The following is a 21,747-nucleotide window of genomic DNA, read 5'->3' on the forward strand; positions in this document are numbered from 1 at the left end:
TTAACTTGTTTGATCAAATTCAGGGTCTCTGGAACCGACCAGTAACATTTTATTAATGGCAGAAATCAACCTTTTTGATTATTATGATTGCTACTAAAATATAGTGTGATAATGTTCACAAAATATGATGTAATTCAATGCTTTCAACTTTCACATTTAGGCAAAAAACATCATGATAAGAAGTGAAGTTGAAACCCACCTAAGTGTTGCTTAGATGAAACAAGTTAATTCAATAATCAAGGTTAAATCATACAATTAATAATACAATTTTAATCAAGCAGCTTTTAAATCAGAAGGATAAATATCATAATTTTTCAAGGTAAAGGAACAAAGGCTAAAAGCAGTGCACAATGCAGTAGAATTGCATTTTTGCAGTCAGTGTTGCTATAGAAACATACCTGCACAGATGAGAGAAAATTTCAGTGAATTTTATGAAGACGCTGATGATAATTTCAGTGTTTCTGATTAGACTGCATTTCCTAAGCAACTTGTTTCTGAATATTTATAGTTAACCAGTTTAAATAGGCCAATTAGGCTAGATGTTTCTTTTATTCGTTCTGTTGTGCTTTACAGGTCCATTACTACTCATACCAATAGACAAAGGGTCAATTGTTAATATTAAGAGTCATAAGGCTAATCAACATTCTCTTGTATTAACAACTTCATTGGTGTTTGTTATGTACTATATACACTATATGTACGAGTTATTCAACATCTGATGTCGTATAACGTCTTTTTCATCTTAAGTTGGTCCCGAGCTACTGTGAGTAATCTGTGATAATAAAATCGAACTTTATTTTGAATATAAATCTGGCAACCTGATCATGAGCATTGAGTCAACAAACAACCAGAAGCACTAGACAAAAAACAATTTCAAAACTAGTGTATGGAAAAATGATGTGTAGCGTCACAAAAAGAAAACTGATTTTTCAATGTTAGCTTATACGGTTTCCCCAAAATGTTGAGGCTATGTAACCTCGCTTATGACATGACAAATAACCACATGTTCCAGTTCATTACATAACTTGACCACATCCTCATGACGACCAGTGTATTAAATAGGAGATTCCATAAAAAAAAGACAAAAATGTGCAAAAAGTGAAAAGAGTACCACCAGAAGTCTGTAGAATCTGACAATTATGTAGAAAGACTTCAAACATGCCTCTAAATGAGCTAACCTTTAGCATTGTCTGCCATGTAAAAAATGATACAAAAAACTGTCAAAACTTGGATGACTTCTCCAAAACACTGTCTCAGAGTTCATATGAAACATAACCTACAGTAAATATTCCATTTACTGTATATGCCAAAGACCTATATGCAGTATGAAGATCAACTATGGAGGGTTTATCTGTCATGGAAATGTCTATTTTCTTAATTTTACAATCACGTCTAAACAAAACAAATCAAAATTTCCTCAGATCAGCTATCAAAGGTTGACCATTTTTCAATGAAAGTCAGATCCCGTAAGATGATCTCTCATTATGGTCTCATGTTTATTGAACTATATCACATAAAATACTGCAGTTTATAAAAGGTTTCATCTGCACTAATAAACATGTACTGAAACATTTTTTGCTGAACCAGACTATATATAATATAGAACATCAGATGGTGAAGATCATCCTAATAGTTTTAAGTAAAGATCAATATATAAATCAGTTTCATATATTTATTTTTAATTTTACCTTGAATCACAGCCAAGGTAAAAGGCTTATAAAGGATTATGTAATCATTCCTTGGCAGGGGTTTAATCTGCAACCTTGCAACTTAATGCATGAGACTTTAGCTGCTAGAGCACAGAAAGCCTAAATGAAATTCCAATAAATAGTGTGAAATTTACAAAATAATTAATACTTTACACTGTATGAAATTTAATTAACTTTCCTGAAAAACTTCCAGTGCTAGACCTGTAGAAATATGTAGATTGTTGTACAAGGTTGCAGATGTGTAAGACCTTAAATTATTATTGTTTCCATTTTACAGAGGAAAACACTGTAACATTTGGCTGTTTGGATAGTGTCTTGATGTTTACCACTTTTAAATTAAAATAATATGTTTAAGAAGGAATATTTGTTGCTGGGAACCCTCCAAGGGAGAAAATGAATCATGTATCTTAAAATAGTTTTTTTTTTATTCCCAAGCTTTCAACTCCTATCAGGAGTAATCATCAGAGGAAAATACAGGAGACATACATACAGACATACAGGAGACCAAGGCAGTATATAGCAAATAAGAAGGGGATGTAGGGAAGGGGGAATTAATGAGGTGGGATTTGGAGGGTGTTAGTCATAAAGTCTTATTATTATTTGCATGTTCTTCTTTTCACACCTGCATATGCTGGGATCAAGTCCAAATGTCTGTTAATGGTGTTTTCCGTGGATATCCAATGGCACTTTTAGATTGAAATGTATTCTTGTTTTGCTAAAGCATTCTAAACAAACTGTTGACACTGTATATTCATGAATATTTAAAAAGTTCTTTAATGTAAAATTTAACACTTAATGTCTGTATTATAATTACTAATCAATCAATCTTTAATGCCCTCATAATAGAATGCACTATCAGAAGTTGTTTTACAGAATAAGTACAATTACAGTATCGTGTCAACAGTACAAGGAAAGGAGTACCATAAACATCAGCAAGTTAAAAAATGCAGCAATTACAGAAAGAGCGTGGAAGTATACCGTACCTAGTTTGAAACAGACAGAACCCAAAATTACTATACAAATAAAGAACAGATGCGGTATATATCCTCAAAAAGGTATACAGCAATAATAATATTTAAAGTGAAAGAAATACTAAATTATGGGTAGAGAAATTAAAGCCGGTTGTATGAAAATAGTAACAATACTATTTTATCGAATAGCAAAAAACCTTGAGACTTGTAAATGAAGCAAAAGCCATTATAAACCTTGGAAAGAATCTTCAATCTATTTTATGTACTTGTAGACAGGGGGTTCTCAGCCTCGGGTGTTCCCACCCACGGGGGATGCTAGATGGCATTTTAAGGGATGTGACAAAGAGGAAGGCTACGTCACGATTCAACAAAATTGAGTGAAGTGTGTTGTCCCACACACGTGGTGCCATCAGTATCTTTCAGTGTTCTGTCATCTGTATGTCATTTATTAGTTAGTGCTCCTGTTCTGTGTTATGAAAAGAATCAAGCATTGTGCATGCAGATATGCGTGTTCTCATAGATTTCTTGCTGTAGGAAAAGCATTCATAAAAGCAAATCACTTTTTTCAAGAGAATGGAATTTGGACCTTGCAATGATGCATAGAGAAGGGTGAGGTCTAGTATTGATTTCTGGGCAGGCCCTGATTATGAAGCGTCACTGATTTCAAGGTTTGATTGACATTTTTGTCAAGGGTGGCAAGGGGAACTGAATTGGATGCAACACCTGCTGCTTACACTCAGCCAATCTCTGTTGCTGGTGGTCCTGGCAGGTGTCACAGCAATTTTAGCTGTGTGCCACACCTATTTTTGTAGTTGAGTGCATGTGTTATCGGGGGACAAAGCTCATAAACTGTGTTTCATTGCTTAATGGTGCAATCCCCCAAACCGATCATGTTTCATTTCTTTGCGGTGCTTGATGCTTCAAAGTATGCTCCGACCCCTGGATCATCAATCGAGTGCCTAAGGTTCATGGGAGACACGTTTATACAGGTAAATTGTTCAATTTATATTTAAATTTTATGTACTGAATTAAAAGCTTATTTTTTGACTTTAATTTGTTCATCCACTTAACTATATGTGGTTCAAAAACTCATCTTCAAATGTGATATTACTTTTAGAGGAGGTGCGAACATAAATCAAACATTTTCTACGGGTGCAGGGCAGAGTAAAGGTTAGTAACCACTGCTGTAGGCCGAGCTTCAGGAATATACTAAGCAAACCAAGAGAAGAGAGTTGATTTGTGCAATAGTGTTTTTGAATAGTCTAGAGGTCAACATGTGAAGATCTTAACTGTTTTAACAGCTATAAGTTGTTATCTGCATAGAATCTGCTCTGGAGCATTGGAGCAAACAAACTGATAATTCCATAGCAGATGTCTGAAGGCAGTTCATTGCCTGACAGGAAGCCAGTATAGAAAAGCCAGCTGAGGTGTGATAAGGTTACAGTGTTTGTTTTGGGTCAAGACTCTAACAGAGTTTATTGGGAGTATTTAAAACCTGATGGAAACTACTGTTACTTTACAGAAGAAAACAGTGAAAAATGAACTGCTCTAATCTAACTTAAAAGTGATAAAATTAAAGTACATAAACAGAGTAAGCAAACTATGGCGTGCTGTATTTGATAGCTACTGCAGAATTGTGGGATTAGAACATCAGATAACTGTCCACCATGACTCCAAGGTTGTAAATTTACAAGAGGGAGAGCAGATTTCTTCCATATTATTAGGTACATTTTTTTTCTAATAGTACGAGCCACATAGCTTTTTTACATTTTATATTGTGTACTTGTTAGCCTAAAAATAATTATTATTGTAAAAAACTGTCTCTGGATATATAAGTCAGTTGCTGAATGAGAATTTAGAATTCATTCATATAAGTGGAAGGCAAGACTTTTATTGTGGATTTCACAGCAACTTGATGATGCAATAAAAATGGCTATGCAAATTGGCAACATTAAATAGTCCCAGAAAGTGTCAATGTATGCTGATATATTGGGTTAGCTAATGCTTGTATGACTTATTAATTGAAAAAAAAGTGAATTGGATTATCAGCCTTTAATATAGTGTGAAAAGTTCTATTAAATGTATTAAATGCTTGAAGTATAAGCAGACAAATTTTAGTCAATCTTATTTGATCCAAGTAGAACCTGAATCAATTATGTCAGGCAGAAAACACAATGTGGTGTTAGAACTGAAGTGGTTAAATTTAATTACATGTGTTAGGAGTTAGCTGCAAAGAGAAACAATGAGAAAATAAAAGAAGGAAAAACTTCTGAAAATATAAAGCATACTGTATGTGAATATGATTGAAAAAGCAATGGCAGTTTAGATTGTAAAATGCAACTGCTAGAGGAAGACACTGGACAAGCAAAGAGATGCAGCTAAGAAGGCCAGGCAGACCTGCAGTTGACTAAAGAGGGAGATACATTTACTAGTTAGCGCAAACTAGTCTTATGCTGCCAGAATTGCTAAAATGTTATTCCAAGAGTCTGTTAAATGTAACCATTCGGAATACAACCAAGAAACAACAAACAAAGCCACATCTAGCTGGCTAGAAAAAAATCCTTTAAAAGTTTTAAGACAACATAATGGATGTTTAGAAATATAACATTCCGTTTAGTTTTATCTACGGCATTGATTCAATTAAACCATCTCAAAGACTTTAAAGTCATTAACTCAGGGAAGAAAGACGTGCTGGCATATTTGAGAACAGGATATGGGAAATGTTTAGTTTGCCAAGCTTGGCCCTCTGTGTGCAACCTAAAGTTTACAACTTCAAAATGCATTAGTTATACAGGGGTGGGCAAATGTAGGTTTACAGTTGTATGTATGGAAAAAGACATGCAGATTATGATTATTACAACAGCTTTATTAACTCAATATTTTTATAAGCTTAATTAACTCAAAAGAAGGTCACAGTGGCACTGTGCACTTAGGTACAATCTTGTAAGTGCTCAAATTGTCAGCCTTCATTATTTAGACATTTTTGTATTCTACTTGCTATACTCAAGCCCACTGAAATAAAAATAATAATAAGAAGAAGACAAATAATACAATAATTACTAAATAAATAATAATACAAGAATAAACTCTGTTTCCCATACTCACAACTGTAAACTTACTTGTGCCCAGCCCAGCCCAGTATGAATATGAAGAGAGAAATAATTTCATTTCTTAAATGCAGAGGGAATCCCAGCTGCCAGTGCAGGATAATGCACAAAAATGATGGGAAGATAGCTTCTGGCGATTGTCTGTGGAGCACAAGTTATTGTCTTAACTGTGGATTATTGACTTTTACCATTAGGCAAGTGATATCTTCAAACATCAAAGTATAATCTGGTCTAACAGAATATTTTCTCTTTGTAATAGGTTGTGTTTATTTTCAACACATGTAACTTGTTCTCTAAACACTCAAAACATATTTAAATATTTAACATTGGAGACTTATTATTGGTTCAGCGATGTTAATAAGAGCTCCATTGCTGTTTGCAGATTAAATCCTCACCCCTACTTTGAGCTACTGTACATCTTCCCTTAGTGAACCATCTAACTATTTACACTCACAAGCCAATTTCATTCACAGTTGAGTCCAGACATAGATATAGATACAGTATATAGATAAAGATATATAGATATAAATATATATATATATATATATATATATATATATATATATATATATATATATATATTTATTTATTGTGGCAACTAGGGGGTGTATAATCACTCCAAACCCCAGACACATTTGCACCACAACAGTCACTTTTCAATTAAAGTGTTTTTAATTTAATCAATACCTTCTGCACCACTCCACAATACAGCACAACTATTTATTTTCATTTTCTAGAGCTCCACTCCCTCCTCCACATCCAACTCCAGCTCATCCTGAGTTGAGTGGAGAGCTTGCTTTTAATTCCAGACCGAGGAGTGCTGCCAGTGTTTAATCTATTGCCCTTTAAGAAGTACTTCCAGGTCAGGCAGGACCCCAGACGGTCTTTGTGCCATCTGTATCCAACAGCTCCACCTTGGCGGTCTCAACAGAACACAGCAGGGCAGGACCCTTGGACCACAACTCTCATGCTGTAGGTCTCCATACTGGGGCTCACCAGACAGGATGCTGTCACCCAACGTACAGGTGATTGTTCTGCTCATAGCAGGCAGTCTCACACTGTCTTGATGTTCTAGTTACCCTAGTCCAATCAAATTGTCCTTCCAAGGCTGCTGGCACACTAACACCAGTGTAGCTGCAGCATCTTCCTGTGTCCATGTCCTGCCATGGCTGGAGAATATCATCTCTCCCCAGCTGTCCTTCATTTCACATGGCCCCCTGGCCAGGTAAGGGAGCAGGATACATCCTGGCAGAGACTCCACTGGTCCCACAAGACTCACATCCACACTGACTAAGTTAAAATAAGAACTAATGTAGGAAGCATGTTAAGATAGACAGTCTTTTATCTGTGGCACCTCTGCATAATAACCAACTTTTTTCACCCTCTCAAACGTACACAGTTTTTAATGTCTGGAAAACATCTGGGATTAAATCATTTAGAGACCTTTATATAGAAGATGTCTTCACATTCTACAAACTATTACACTCCAAATCTAACTTTTCAGCAACACATTTCTTTTACTACCTTCAAATTAGTAACATTGTTAAACAAAAGCTACCCAATTTCCCTCCCTCCGACCTCCCTCTATAATGGAAAGAATATCGATCAGTCTTGAGGACTCAGACAGCATTTCTGTAATATATAAAAGCATTTTACAGTCCCTCCCTTTCAGAGATCCAAGAGGACAGTCGGAAAAGGATCTCTTACTCAATATTTTAGAAAAGGAATGGAAGGTAGCAGTGCAGAGAATTCGCTCAAGCTCCATATGCACAAAGCATACAATTATTCAACTCAAAATTATATTTCAAACGCATCTCTCCCTTTTAAAATTGTTCAAAATGTTTCCAGGGCAAAATCCAACCTGAGAACACTGCAATCAAGCTCATGTTCTGGGCATGTACCAAATTAACATAATTTTGGACCAAAATCTTTTAATGCCTATCAGACAGCCTTGGTGTCACAATCCCTCCTAACCCATTAACAGCTGTGTTTGATGTACTCCCAGATGGGCTTAAAGTGGAGAAGGACAAACAAACTGTAATTGCCTTTCCTACACTATTGGCACACAGACTTATCTTGCTCAACTGGAAGAATCCTAACTCTCATATTCTAAGTCAGTGGGTAACTGATGCTATTTGAAACTGTAAAAAAAATTAATTTTCACTTAGAGGATCTGTTCAAAACTTTTTCAAAACCTGGCAGGATCTGATAAATAACATTTTAGAATAAGCATTTAAATTGAGGAAGTGGATTCTCTCCCCTCTTTTTCTATGCCATCTATTTTTATTTATTTATTTGTTTACATATTTTTACTATTATTAAAGCGCTACTCTGCTGACCTAGCTCTATTTCTGATGGGTGGGGGTCGATTTGTTTCAAACCTGTTTTGTTAAACTTGACTTGAATGTATAGAATGTTTTTTGATTTTAATAAAATAAAATATTAAAAAAAATAAAAATAATAAAAAAATAAAATAAGATTTGAAACCTGAAATTTTGGCGGTTGACGTTCATAAAGTGTGTCAGTACATTAGTAGTAATAATGATTGTCACAGTATATTTGAAAATTAATTAAACCAGAAATTCTAAATGAAATCACTAATGCATTTTTTTATCAATTGAAGGAAGTAAATATCATTTCCTGCTTGTACTGCATTGCACCTACTTTTTGCAAATACTCTAAGCTGCTGCCGATAACTACTGATGCTGAACACTATAGGGTGGTCCAGATCTAATTATGCAATTTTCATTACGCTATAACTTATTAAGTTTATTACATAGAAAATCACCCGAAACATCCCAGACCATCAAGAAGTGTGCGAACTGATGACATGAAGAATCATCTTTGCGCCGAACTGGAATTGTCCCCGCATAAATCAAAGTCATCCAGATCCTCTGGATCTGCATAATTAGATCTGGACCACCCTGTATAGCATAGCTTGAGTGCATTCATTCATTAAGAAAGGCAGTATGTTACTTATTGCATATTGAATATTTATGTCCACCACTATCAGACACAATGAAAGGCAATCATTCAAATTTATTTTTCAATGAAACTCAAGGGGAAATTGAAAGCAATTATTTCAACTTTATGGGAACACTTTATTTTAAAGTAGACATATTTTAATTATATTGGATGTGGGGTATAGAATACGTTGAAAATTTACTTTAAGGTTTCTCATAAAATCCAGGAGGCAGCTGAGACTAACAAATAATAATTTCAGCTCTGAAATGTTTTCTTTTGAACTTCAAATGGACGCCAGAGGGAAGGACAGATTGTGATTACTTTAAGGGCTTTGCCAATACTAGCTTTTGACTTTTGAGATTTCTCGATAGCTATTTTAATAAATTGAAAGTTATTATTTTTTTAGAAGTAAGTAGAAAATGAATGTAGAAGGACTCTCATTCCAAGAACAATTTTTTTCAGGTCAAATAACAACATTTAAAAGAAAACATGTTTTGTACTGTGCTTAGTAATTTACATCTGGAGTTTTTTTTTGTTTTTTCTGTCCACCCTGGCCATTGGACCTTACTCTTATTCTATGTTAATTAATGTTGACTTATTTTATTTTCTTACTGCGTCTTTTATTTTTCTATTCTTCATTATGTAAAGCACTGTTTGTATGAAAATGTGCTATATAAATAAATGTTGTTGTTGTTACACAGAACAGAGAATCGTAGTCTGCAGTAAATATAGAAGGATCAGCAGAGAAAATAATGAATGGAGTGTGTAAGAGAAAACTTATCAATTGCTTAGTGGTAGAAAGATACAGAGAGACAAGATACAGAGAGTTATTATTGGGAATTTCTAATAATTACACAAAAATTTACCTTGCATTATGAAAAACTTATTGCCACAGTTGTAAAACCATGTAGCTTTACAAACGTAGATAAATATACTTATATTGTATATCTGTATCTAATTCGCTTGATTTAAAATTTATGTTATATAGATAGGTTGATGAATAATAAAATAATTCTTATAATTCTTATTAACAGAGATGGTGCAGATATCCAAAATAATGTTAGAATTTGTAAACTGAGGCCACATGGTGGTACAGAGGTTAGCACTACTGCTTTATTGGATTCTGTGCTAGAATCTCAGGCCCAGTTTGTGGAGTTTTCATATTTTCTTTGATTCTAGATGAATTTCTTCTTAGTTGTCAAAAAGACACTTTTTTTCATTACAGAGACTTTACCAAAAGGAAGAAAATTCAATTTCCTACCCTTGTACCTTTATCTTTTACAGAGATATTACTGCAGAATCACAACACTGATAAAGGAATTATGGCAAAACTATACCAATGCTTCCATAGCAACACACACCTATAAATAACCTCAAAAAGCACTAGTAACAGGCTCTCTTAGTAAGATTTTAAGGTAATGAATGGGAATAAACTCTTAATAACTCTTTGGTTTATTTCAGTTCAAAATTGCATATCAAGCACAACTCCCTCACTTCATTTTGTCATCCAGGATCAGACCCTAATTGTCCATAGTTCAATTGTCTTCACATATCAGCACCTGATGACCAAATGTTTTTCCTATTTCTTTGGCAATACCATTCTGGACTACAATCTTTATAATCTACCTCTGGGAGTTACTACAAATCCTAACCCTTGAATCACCTTCTTTGGTGTATTAACAAATTAAACACCATCATACTACAGTCTTGAGATAATTATCTTGATAATTGTTGGTACATGACCAATTCACTGCCTCGTCTTTATTAGTTTTGCGGGGCCAGATGTGATTCTTAATCAAGAATATGCATGTCAGGACAACTCGTTATAAAGTTTGTAGTGAATAGTGATGAAATCTGCCATGGCTATGTCCACAGGGTTTCTTCATAAAATACCCCGATTTCCCCAGTTTGTGCACTTTGGGATTAATGGAGAAAGCAAAATAAACTTTAGTTATTCATTTAGATGTGTAATCAGAAGGTGGATGTTGTGCAGCTCCATGCGTGTTTCTGTTGGTGTCACTAGGCAGACTTACTGATTTGGGTATTTTGAGTACTAACACGGGATAACACATTGTTTACTTTAAATGCATATTTTGCACTTCATGTTTTCACAAACATAGCTGCCAATTCTTTTAACCTTACAGCAACTTTTACACTAGTGTCATAACTATTAACAATAGAGAGCACACACAGTTCTTGTAGCATATCTTCTTTAACCACTAGTCCATTGATGCCTTTGAATGCCAATGTATTCTATATATACTCGTGTTGAAGTTCCCCCACAGATAAGTTGGGGTTTGAATTTACTGTATAATTTCCAGTATTTAATAATGTTGGTCATATAAGTCGAATGCGGAAAACTCACGTTATTGGTCCAAGAGATTATGCTATGCTAACGCCCACCTGAGAGAGTAACCACAGAGCACACTGCCTTTTTTTTATATGTATTTTTCCTATGTGACCACACAGTAATACCCAAACTATTCCAAAGTAATGTTTGCACTGATTTGTGTTTTTTGTATCTCACACCCTCATATACCTTTACTGTAAGAGCATCCCTTATCTATGATTGAGCATTCGATCAGAAGAAAAGATGAAGCTGGTTTTAACTTAAAAGTCATTGAAGTGGCAAAAGAAATTGGTAACTGCACTGCTGCAACAAAATTCGATGTGTCTGAGAAACTGGTGTGAGATTGGAGGAAGCAAAAAATTAAGTGTCGTATTTTTGAACAGGCATATAAGTCGGGGTCTGATGTTATGATAATTTTTATACGTAAGTATATACGGTAGTCTGATGTTACAGAATAGTTTTTCACTTTGTGAGTGCTGCTGGAAATGGACAGGCGTCCCAGAGAGGGGGAATCCTTACCTACAGCAGCACGAAGGCCAATATAAAGGGAGGACCAGGGGAGACACCAGTATCCGGATACTATGTCCCCCGATATGCTAGAAGGCAGCATCCCTAGGATTTGTGTTCCCTCCTGATACCTATAGGGTATCATGGAAAGTGGAGTTCTGGAACACAGCTCTGTTAGGTCCCATGGGTGCAACCAGTGAGTGCTGCAGGGGGATATGGTCCCTACTTTAGGGGATTCCTTTGCGACCCAGGAGTGATTCTCACAGACCATGTCCTGGACAGAAGTACTGCGGGGTCAAATATAAAAGGAGCTGCATCAACTTAACTGAAAGGCACAGTCGAGAGGAAGTGGATGAGGCTTGACAGGACAAGTGTGAAGAAACAGGATTGTTTTCTGGACTGTTTACTTTGGTTGTTCTTATTTTGATCTGTAAAGGTGACATTTATTAATAAAAAGGGACTACATTTAAACCCATGACTGGTATGGTTGTGATTGTGTCTGCGGTTTGGGGCGCAATGGCGCCCTCCTACTGGTTACAGCTACTGACAGGTTTTTATTTTTAGCAAATGCAAAGTGTTCTCTGCACACATTTATATTCATAGTTGTCTTTTTAGGAGTCTTTCTGGCTGTACACATTGTAATCAGAAGCTTACTATCTGTCAGACCAGTTAATGAGAGCACCTCTAATCTTTACAGTTCAAAATCAACTTTTGAACTGTATCTGTATGAACTGTATGAATCATCTTTAGGTGAAGCCTTCATGAGGCGTTGGATTGGGATATAAATATGACACGCAATGAGTTTTAAGTAAAATTCACTGACCCCGTGACCCTGTAGTTAGGATATAGCGGGTTGGATAATGGATGGATGTATGGTCTCCAGTTATTATGTATTATACATGTATTATACTTCTGGCCCCATGAGACTACATCTTTGTTAATTTGAATTGTAAATAACTTACCATAATGTAGTTTAGAAACAAAATTAAAAAATCACTCACCAGGCAACAATTAGTCCAGAAATAAAATACTTTAAAGTGCTGATAATACTTAATAGTGATATACTTTAGAGCTTTGTTTCCTTTTCTTCTGGCAGAGCAAAAATAGGTGAAATGAATGGGACCAATGTACTCTATCAAAATGTATTTAAGATATATTTAATATATAAAAAACAACATTTGGTACAAAAGGCTCAATGTAACAGGGATTCAAAATTGGAGTTTTGTTTTAGTTTATTAAATAAGACTCAAACTCAAACTATCCCTACTCCACCAAATTTTATGGTGGGCACTATACCGAAGGTAGCATTCTCCTGGAGTCTACCAAACCCTAATTCATCCATCAGACTGGCAGATAGTGAAGTGTGATTCATCACTGCAAAGAACATTTCCAGTGGTCCAGAGTTCAATGTTATGTGGGCTTTACACCACTCCAGCTGAGCTTGGCATTGTGCATAGTGATCTTAGGCTTGCCTCCAGCCACAGAAACTGATTTCAAACTCTGCTGTGAGTGATGCAACAGTTGATTTTTTTACATGATACACATATCAGCACACCACAGCCCCACTGTATGAGTTTGTGTGTTCTACCACTGTTTTGGCTGAGTTATTGTTGCTCTTAGTTGCTTCACCTTCACAATAATAGTACTTAACTGTGAAAGGGCCAGATCCAGCAGAGGAAACATTTCACATACTGACTTGTGTCAAAGGTGGCATCCTATGACAGTGCCACATTTAAAGTCACTGAGCTCTTTAGTAGGACCCGTTCTACTACCAATGTTTATTAACAGAGATTACATGGCCGTGAGCTTCAGTTTATGCACCTGCTAACAACAGGTTTGGCTAAAACATTTTTAAGCCCACATACTTTTGGCCATTTAGTGTACCTTTACAATTTCACTACATTTACCACAAGCAACGTATTGTGACTCTTGAAGATTATACATTTTTCTTGATAAGTTTCCATACCACTAACCTGAAATTCAGAAAAGAAAAAAAAAATGTGAGGATGGGAGACACAAAGGAAGTTTAGTTTTTCTTTCCCAAATTATTCATATTATGAGGAAAAACAGAACCAAGGTAGCTAATCTCTAGCTCACTTGTGGTCTCATGCTACTATTTACTAGTATGGAGTGGTGCAGCTAGGCGAGTTCACCAAAAGTGTTGTATAATACAGGCAGAATGTGATTAAGTCTAAACTGTTTATGGTATTCCATAGAAATTTTACAGACAAAAACAAATACTACCAAATTTACAGAAATGTGACCCTGGTTTAGTGGGTTCACAATAGCTACATCCACAATCACACCTTCCTGATGACAACAAGTTTGAATAATCTTGCATTTTTGAATGAAATTATATGTTTACTGTTCCTAGATTTAACAAGGTTCAAATAATAAGCAGTACTGAAGTCTGAACAACATTTATATTTAACTAACACAATTTTTAAGGCAAGTTTATGTGATCAATTATGGCAAGCTGCTCTTCTATAATAGACACAACAATGACAATCCTTCTTTCCTTCTCCATTCATGTTCCATCATCCCAAATCATTACTTGATTAAATGAACTAGAAGGAGTAAATACTATAAAGAAATGCTCAGTCAGTAATTACTACAGTTTAATAATGGTGTAAAAGGCAGTAAAGAACATCTGAAATGATTGCTGAAGCTCATACATCATGCTATCTAAATTAAAAAAAGAATAATTACAAGTTAGTAATGTTTTGTTCAGCAAAGAGAGCAGCTGGGAGTATATTGAAAAGTCTCAGTCAGAGCTGTCAATATGGGTTCGTCACGGTAGTTTGATGGGGCTTTTCCCCTCTTATTATTTTTCTCCCTCTTTCTTTCATTTAGTGCCTTGTCAGGAGAATAAATAACTTATTACAACTTAATTCTATAATATGAATTTATTGATCTGCATGAGTTGGCACAGTGTAATTGAAACAAGGCATGAACATTCTTTCTAGGATACATGTAATTGTGTTCTTCGCTTGAAACATGCTTATACTGTAGCTATGGGCAAAATTTAATAGAATAAAAAGAAAAGGCTTTCCTGTAAAATACAACTACAGTATATCCCAAAGCTTAGTCACTGTCTAAAGAACTAATTTTTATAAGAAAAAAGTATACCCTTTTCTCAACTAATCTTTAAGATTTTAAGAGTTATATCATCTATGAATTAATCAGTGCCAAACAGCTTATTTATTCCCCCTGGGAGAAAAATATAGAAGAAATTTAAATTAGACGTCTCTGGAATCTGTTATGCTTTTGACAAAGCTTCACATGAGATACATTTTTCCATTTCTTGTAGACAGCTTGTGCACTTATGCCAAGTAAATAATTATTTAGGGTCAGTGTATGGAAATCAACAAATCGGAAAGACAAACTTGTCATCTTCTGCATCCTAAAAAAACATAAGCTCTTCTGACAGAAAGAATCAGTTCACCTTAAGTCACTTTTTAACTTGCACTTCTAAAAAATATACTATAGCCTAAATGATATCCATTGTGTTAGCGGTGGTTGCCGTATTCTTTCAGGTAATTTCTGCTGAGTCATATGGATGAAATCCAGGAATAAGTCACTGAGTCAAACACCAACCATCCAAACAAAAAACGGATATTGACACAAGCATGCATGTATCAAGATCAAAAGCTGTTTAAAAATGTCACACAAAAAATCCCACTACATATATATTCTGCTTTTATCAAGTACAACAGAAGAATGGCAAAAACTCATTTCAGGACATCACACCAAAAAGTAATTGATGATGGAGCACAGTTTCAAATTTAAGCACATTGCTTCACTACTACATACACAACATAATGGACAGACAGAGATGTTTGAACAGTTAAAAGAATAGGAGTATGGAGTGAAAATCTGAAGAAACGCACTGTCATTTTGGAGAAAAAACTGAACCAAATGTGACCAAAGAAAATGTTCTTCAAGAATCCAGCAGTCAGAAGGAGCCTTTTACCTTAGGAGGTGGAATGGAATTAGAAATCAACCTGAATTAATAAGAGTTTGTAGACGTCCTTAACATGAACAAGTGTAACCCAGATTGGGCTGGTTTCAGTGATAAGCAGTGGTGACAGTTAACATTCACATTGATTAAAATTTACCTATAGGAAGAACAGAAAAGGAATTCCTGGTTACTTGCATGATCTGATCTGATGCTCCAGAGAACAAAAAAATCATATCCATGTAAGAGACTTGGGCATGAGAAATGAGAAGTCACACTTGACCTTTAGCTTGAAAATATTGACAATCATTCGGTCTGGGTGTCCATTTCCTCAGACCATTCTCATTGGTCAGTTTAGCTTTGGGGTGATTGGTCAGTTTGGCTTTGGTTACACATGAAAGAAAAAGCATGAGTATGAGACACACGATGAGCAGTAAAGGTGTAGGATGCACGCTGAGAGTTGCCTTCAAAGACACAAAGTAAAAACCAGACAGGAGACGATAAAGGCGCCTCTAAAATAACAGCAAGGTCTGAAAATCAGGCTTTATGGGAACACACCTGAGTAAGGGACCTACAAAGGAAAAGTGCTAAAAGTACACGTAGGGCAAAAAATGGCAAATATTTTTTAAATATTGTAGTACCTGTCTTTGACAGGTACCGTGGGTAGTTATTTATTAAAATAGATTCATAGCTTAAGATATATAAAGATCAGGGACTATCTTTACAGAAAATATATCAAGCTATTGCTTGAATATGTTCATTATTCACTGTACAGTATGTGTAGAAACAAATCCAGACATTAATGTAAAGTTAATAGGTAAATATTTGGACATGCAAATACAGTAAATGTAAGTTCATTCACATCTCTAATTCTGCAATTAATATCTTATAATATGGAGACCACAAATGCAAGCAATATTTGTATGCAGTACAAACACAATCTAATTTCACTTTTACACTTGCTGTCTAGTTTCAGTTATATATTACCCTTCAACCAAAAAAATAAATATTTTTATGTAGCAAAACTTCAGTTTCTGGTCAGCAAACTTTAAACAATGAGGATTTACATTTTCTATTTTGTGATCAGATTCAGATTTAAAATACAACATATAGTTAAGTTATAATTAAATACATTTTAAATTTTTTATAAAGGGTTAATTAAATCAGAGTCTAACTGCATTTCTTCCAAAATTCTGCAGCTACTGGAAAAGTTCAGGCATTAAGTATGCATATGTTGAAATTCCAGAGTCCAACAATATTAATTTTAAAGTGTATGTGAAATTCAAAGAATAAGAGTTCATACTGTCGTGGTGAAAAAGGAGCTGAGCCGTAAGGCAAAGCTCTCAATTTACCAGTCGATCTACGCTCCTACCCTCACCTATGGTCATGAGCTATGGGTAGTGACCGAAAGAACGAGATCGCGAATACAAGCGGCTGAAATGAGTTTCCTCTGCAGGGTGTCTGGGCTTTCCCTTAAAGATAGGGTGAGAAGCTCAGTCATCCAGGAGGGGCTCAGAGTAAAGCCGTTGCTCCTCCGCATCGAGAGGAGTCAGATGAGGTGGCTCGGGCATCTGATCAGGATGCCTCCTGGACGCCTCCCTGGTGAGGTGTTCCGGGCATGTCCAACCGGGAGGAGGCCCCGGGGAAGACCCAGGACACGCTGGAGGGACTATGTCTCCCGGCTGGCCTGGGAACGCCTTGGGATTCTCCCGGAAGAGCTGGAAGAAGTGGCCGGGGAAAGGGAAGTCTGGGCCTCTCTGCTTAAGCTGCTGCCCCCGCGACCCGACCTCGGATAAGCGGAAGAGGATGGATGGATGGATGGAGTTCATACAAAAATTAAGTTTATGCCACTCTGCAAACAAAGCCTCACCAACTTGTACTACTGACAAGTTTTGCACAGAATAGCCCCTTTCATGACATAGCAAGACTTAGATGGTATGTGTGCAATGCTAAAATGGCTATTTCATCATGTTGATCTTTGTAATTGAGTTTTGTGAACTAACTTGTCAGCCTGCCCCAGATCACTGGTGAAGCTATATTTATTTAAGAGCACAGAAGGCAGAAATACCAAATTGAACACCATGATGGTATGAGATAACTACTTTGATAACTGTTATTAAATGACTAGTTCAATGTTTCAACTTTACTAGCTTGAAGAGTTCTAAATTAACTACCATTTACAATGAGAACAGGATGTGCTGCACATTTTATAATAGAAAAAAATCATTCACCAATGTCCTTAAACAAAACACCTTAAATTAAGTACAGATCATACTTAGTAACTCCATAATTTATTACTTCTTTTCCTTTTTTCTATTGTTTCTTGGCTAAAACAGGTGATGTGATAGTCAGCAGCAAACTGTACAAAATGTATTTTGAATATATGAAAAGCAACATTTGCAGCAAAAGGCCCTATCAGTCCCCATCACTAGTCTGGAAAAAATAAAGCCGTAGACCTACAATGAGTTTCTTCAATACATTTAGTTTGCTGTGTCTCTGTCATTTCTACTGATGACACATTGCAAAGATTTATAGTCATACATTTTATTACTACATGCATTGCAAAATACATTTCAATTGATGATGCACAGCAAATGTCTCAATGACGCACCTGTCGTCCAGCGTCCACAAGAATATCTTCTAAAAAATACTTACTTTGAATAAATTCCCTCAGGAATTAATAAAAATTATATTTCAGATAACAAATGATTAAACATGAGAAAAAAAGTTAAAAAGAGAGCAGAATCAGAAAAAGAAAGACTAGAAGGCCAACATTGCAGAGACAGCAAGAACCACATTGAAAGAGGAATGTAAGGGCTAAAATGTCCAATAAACAAGGGCAACAATAAGCCCAAAGAAAGATGGAAGTCATGACTAGCATATCCAGTGAGCACTGGTTCCTAAATATGTGACATGATTGTTGATATAGACAGTCTGCTGTTCACACTCCCACCACTTTTCACCTTGCCTACAGTGTTCCCACCGATGAATCTATTGTTATCGGCGATAGTTGTGAACCATTAGGCTCAGCATTTTTCTGCTTAACAAAACCCCCTGATAGGGGATTTATACGATGATATCAAAAGGGAAAAGTAATTCCGCAGCCCATTTCAACAGGCAACTTCATATGACAGTTAATGACTGGAAATTTTATAGAAAACATTAAATTAATCAATAATAACTTCTTAGCATTTGTATCTATAGGTACCAGGATCAAGTTTTTAAAATTGATTACTGGTGTGATTTACCATTGTGCCAGTGCATTAGATTCAAGCTAATGTAGAAAGAAGACAGTTTGCCAAAAACATTGTATTCAAAGAAACCTTTTAATTGATAATAAAGACTACAGATTTTGTTTTATACAATTCCAATCTATGAAAGAAATTAGTAACAATAAAAAATTAAATATACTATAAAGAAATAACAGCTTTACACTTCTAACAACATGGGCACAATTTGTACTCTAGCAAACAATTCTGACTTTAATTGAAATGGTATATTCTGCAAACCAATGTAATATCACAATAAGATATAGTGTAGATTCCCTTTGCCTATTTTCTACTTCTTTTCTCTTCCTTTTATATCATGGTACCATTGCACCAGTTTCACTACACAGGCTTTTCATCAGTCTGAAATATTTTGTGTCTAAAAAAACATTTCAGTCTAACTTTTGGTAAAAATAAAATAATTGAGATCTGATGATGAGAAGTAATGCTAACTGGGTGACCACTGACTTTACAAAGTGAATTAAATATCATGACCACTAAGGGGAAAGCTCATAAAGATAGTTGCTCATAATACACTCATCTTGTGTTAGAGAAGTCACTTCACTGCACAGTAATCGCTCCGTAATAAAAAATTTGATGTGCCCTGAAGTGCAGGCCACAAAAACAAACTGAATGTGCATAAACAAAACAAAAAACACAAAAACAAATCAGGAAACAACGTAAAGACAAATTGAATATGCAAAAAAAAAAAAAAATTAGAAAACACAAAATCAAATCAGAAAACACTAAAACAAATTAAATATGTAAAACCAAATTTAAAAACACAAAAACAATTTGGAAATGCAAAAACAAATCAGAATCCTAAATAAATACAAAATGAATACACAAAAACAAAGTGCATAAACCATATGAAAGTGGAAAAAACAGTGAGAGCTAAAAGTATATTACGGTCCAATCGCAGTTTTTCAGCGAGTGATATGTGAAAGCAAGAACGCTGAGAGGTAAAAGAAATCTTTTATCTTTTGTAGATATTTTGATACATTTTGGCAAAAAAGAAAAGGATTGTGCTACTAACAGCTAAAGGTCTTTGGGAATATAACTTCTTTCTGTTGCACATTTCCCCCATTCCGCCTGCCTCCCTTTACAATGTTCTGCATATCCTGACTATATGAACATCCATATTTCTATCTTTCAGGCTCCACTTATCCCAGTACAGGATTCTGGAGCCATAGCCTATTGCAGTGGCAGCCAGTAAATATGAGCTCCAAGGAACATCTCTATATATATTGTAATAAATGGTGCTAAATGGGTACCTGACCTGACACAGATACACGGGAGGCATGTATAAAATAAATAACACATTTATTTTTCTTCACCTGTCAGGCACGTCTTCCCCTTAACCCCACAGGCACAACACAGTCCCAAGTGTAAAATAAGCACCACCAAAAACACACCACACACTTTCTTCTTCTTTCTCTTCCACCACCGTCCTCCTCCAAGCTTTATCCTCCGACTCTGGCCACTGAGTGGTGGTTTGCTGGCTCCTTTTATTAGGCACCAGGTGCTTGATTTCCGACATCCGGCTGCACTTCCGGGTGTGCCGAAACTACTACCCAGAAGGGGCCAGCAGCTCCTGCTGCAGCACCCCCTGGCGGCGCCTGCGGAACCCAATAGGGCTGCACCGAACTCCACCAACCATGAAGCCCTGCGGGAGTCTGAGGCACCGCTGCAACCCAGGGAGGCTGCCATCTAGCGTCCAGGGGGAGATACTGGGTTTGCCATACTTGCTCCCCTGGAACATATGCTGCAGGGGTGTTGTGGCTGGGCATGGGCCCCGGCCATCCGTCACAATATATAAAATCCAATGTCTGTCTGTATGTCTGTCTGCTTTTTGCGATTTAGATCGGGTTTTTTTCTAGAATTTTCTTGAACATTCTGGTTGATTTTGCGACTTCTCTCATCGCGCTAAGAATCATAGCTTTCTTGCAGGAACGATATATTTGCGATCATCCGAGACAGAGGCTGCAGGCCGAGGGGAGAGGGAAGCGTGACATCAGGAGTGGGGAACCGGGCAGGGTCCTCCTTGCTGTCCAGTTTCACTACTACGCGGGCGGAGCCGTGGGGGAAGGCTAGTCTAAAATAAGACATGGACCAGCCCTGTACAAAAAGCCTGTGGTCATTCACACCCTCATTTTGAAATTGTCACTTAAATAAGGGGTGCACCTTTTCAGAATGAAGGAATAAAACAAGTACTTGGAGAAATACCAAAGCATACATTACCTCCACACAGGTCAGGCATTGAACAGCGGCGTCTTGATCTGAGGCAGCAGCAATAACCACTGTACAACTGTGCTGTCTCAGAAATATATTTGTTTATATACGTTAATTTCAGATGAAATGTAAAAATGCAGTGCTCTGAACTTGTTCACAGTAAAATGTGATATTTCGGAATAACATGAATTTATTAGACTTCCATCCATCCATCCATTATCCAACCCGCTATATCCTAACTACAGGGATTTACTTATTAATATTATTTTACACAATTATAAAAGCCTGTTCATCTCAAATTCACAGGGGTGGCCTAAATCAGAATGATACATTTCAAATTTCAAAAGAAAATTGAAAACAGCATTTCATTTTAGTCAAATGGATTTTTGGTGGGTTTAAATTTGAAGTAAAACAAAAATGAGATGTACACTATCAGTGCTCAAGTAATCTTTCATCAAAGATAAGATTACTGTAGCTTATTTTCTTTGATCTTCTCTTTGAATTTTCCTTGCATAATATAGTTGTCTGTGAGTCTTGCAAACTGTAGTCAGGACAAGGAATCCAAGCTGTAACAGAGACTGAAAGAAAAATATTATTAAAAAGCAATTTCTCACTACTAGAAACTCTCATTTAAAGAGCAGCCAGAATTTTGCTGCAGGTTTACCGGTAAACAAGAGATGTAG

This window comes from Polypterus senegalus, chromosome 8 (genome assembly GCF_016835505.1).
Source record: "Polypterus senegalus isolate Bchr_013 chromosome 8, ASM1683550v1, whole genome shotgun sequence".
NCBI classification, from domain to species: Eukaryota; Metazoa; Chordata; class Cladistia; order Polypteriformes; family Polypteridae; genus Polypterus; species Polypterus senegalus.